Source organism: Sinocyclocheilus grahami, unplaced genomic scaffold, assembly GCF_001515645.1.
Source record: "Sinocyclocheilus grahami isolate Dianchi unplaced genomic scaffold, SAMN03320097.WGS_v1.1 scaffold1531.1, whole genome shotgun sequence".
Lineage (NCBI taxonomy): Eukaryota > Metazoa > Chordata > Actinopteri > Cypriniformes > Cyprinidae > Sinocyclocheilus > Sinocyclocheilus grahami.
The window spans coordinates 42,399-45,018 of NW_015506710.1; the positions used below are offsets into that span (position 1 = coordinate 42,399).

The window sequence follows — 2,620 nt, forward strand, 5'->3', positions numbered from 1 at the left end:
GACGAGTGCTTGCGGTGTTCGGCCAATCACAATGCACTGGGTCAGCTGGCCAATCAGAGCAGACTGCGCTTGTCGGAAGGAGGGACTTTGTAGAAAACGAAGCGTTTGAGAGAGGCGGGGCATAGAGGACCTACAATAATGTACAGTATTTGAAAAATAATGTGTTTTTTGAACATTAAAGTATGTCAACATATTCTGTTACACCAAATACACAAAATACACAAAATAATGATCTTTAAAAAAAGCATCATATGACCCCTTTAAGTTTGCTCCGGTCGCTTGCGAGTCTGCGCCATGTTGAATGGATTCTTCTGAACATCGGTTAGAGCAACGAGGTGACGTCACTTTACGTCACTCAATAAACTTAAAAATAATAATTTAAATAGAAGAGTTTACTCAAAAATGCTTGAGCCACACAAAAATAAAACTAAATTCCTCGTTCAGAAAATGCAATTGTTATAAGTTGCATCAACGATTTAACAGACTTTAATTGCAGTGTTCTTAATCTTAGTAGTACTGTTCGGGTTTACAGTGCAGCAATAACTGCAAATAAACAGTTTCACCAGTTACACACTGGAGGAATTTTGACCCACTCCTCCTCACAGAACTGCTTCAGCTCAGTGATATTTCTGGGCTTTCGAACATGAACTGCATGTTTTAGGTCCTTGCTTTTGTTGTGGAATATTGTCTTGATGCGTAATCCAACTGTGCCTAAGATAGAATTCACAGATAGATGGTTTAACATTCTCTGCTACACAGCAGAATTTATGGTTTCTTCAGCTGCGACAAGGCATCCAAGGTCCTGATGCAGAAAACCATTCCCAAAACATTCACTTTTCAGTTCATCTGTTTGTAAGACATTGTTCCAGAACTCTTGAGGATCATCCAGCTGCAAACCTGAGACCGGTTTTAATGTTTGCTTGAGTCTTCCTTGCTGGTCTGCCATGGATCCCATTTTTCCTGAGGGTAGAGTCATGTTCACTGACCTTAGCTGCGCCCTAAGGATTCTTTGAATGTCCATTGTGATATCCCAGGCAACTTGGAGAGATTACAGCAGGATGGTTACTCATTGGACAAACTTGCAGAGTATATCTAATTTTAATGCATTTTTAAATTCACCTTAACTACAAATGAAAGGGTCTGTTTTAACTGTTGAGGACTGTTGAGTTGGGGCTGATCTAAGGCATTACTCTGGTTGTTGGTTACTGTACAAATAACAGCCTAAAATGAAATATTGATACTCTTACCAGGTTGTTTTATTGACTGGCTGCTGGTAAATGGAATTTGAGTGTCCTTGGTTTAGCTGGAGCTGATCTCTTGCATCTCCGCCTCGTGCTGCCCACTCTTTAAATTAGATTCCATTAATCAGAAAGTCTGGTCTGTTTTCTGTACAGCAGTAGATCTAAAGCTGCTTCCAGAGACCATCATCAGTTCTCAAAGGAGGTCTGTCTGTGCTCTGACACACCTAATTCATATAATCAATGGTTTGATAATTCACTGATAAGTTTTGTCAGAGCAGACAAAGACCAAATATATGACCCCATTCTGTGGGTCTATAAGAGCCGGTTCACAAATCACTGCATTACAGATCAAACTGTCAGGATAACAAAGAACGCTAGGGAATAAAATGTTACCCTGTCACTCCTGTTGTTCCCAGTCATTCAGTCAAAAAAAATGATCTTGTGTAGGATTCCAATTATAACCATATGCATGTAGACCCATCCATGCACAGCAGTCCTGGCGCCTGGTAAATGTAATTTATTGTGAAATTCACTGTTCCCTTTCCTCATTTCTATTCTTCCTCAGGTAATGTAGCGGCTGGCTCGCCGCGTCCGACTAATAAAGGGCTGCTTGATCCTAACATCTCGGAATAAATGGTTTTGTAAATCATGCTCATGTCTCCGGATTTTCATTTTTTCCCACGTGCCTCCTCACCTACGAGTGCGGAGTATCCCTGACATCTGACAACTATTCATTCCTTCATTCTGAGAGAGGGAAAATGATAGCCTTTTGGGAGGAGGAAATTTAGTATAGGCTAATCCAGTCTGGCAGCAACAGTACTCTGAGGCGTTGGTGCACTTGTAAACACCAGGGTTGTCATTATTGCCTTTCTCCTGTCAGTAAGCGGAGGTGTGTTCAATTTTGTGAGGACCCTCACAGTGCTCTCTATATGGGTGCTCTTGTGATGAAATATCATTCTTGTGTATTTTAGATTTGTGGTAATGATGGCTCATTGGCCAAAACATCAAATTACTCAGGAAAAAAAAAAGAGAATCAGAATGAGCTTTATTGCCAGGTATGTTTACACATCGTAACAGAAGCTTCCACAGTGTAACAGAATGACAGTGACAGAACAAAAAAAACAGATAATAAAAAATAAAAAATAGAACAAGTAAATAAGGAATAAAAATATACAAATTGACAGTTGTATGTATTGTATGTACAGGTATATAACAAGAGAATACCTGAGAGAGAGAGATGTTTCAAGGCAAGTACTAATTATGGTAGAGAGAAGCCTCAATTGTGTTATAATTACAGTTGATGATAATACTGCATGTGAAAAGAGCTGTTCTTAAGTGTTTACTTAAACCCCCCCCCCCCCCCCTGTCACCACTCATAT

General features: G+C 39.9%; 1 protein-coding gene across 1 annotated transcript in view; it reads left to right on the forward strand.

Moving 5' to 3' along the window:
• ulk4 (unc-51 like kinase 4) overlaps nt 1-2,620 on the forward strand; it is a gene marked incomplete at its 5' end in the record, with an annotated part of 180,489 nt that overhangs the window by 33,224 nt on the left and 144,645 nt on the right. The window lies entirely within an intron of this gene.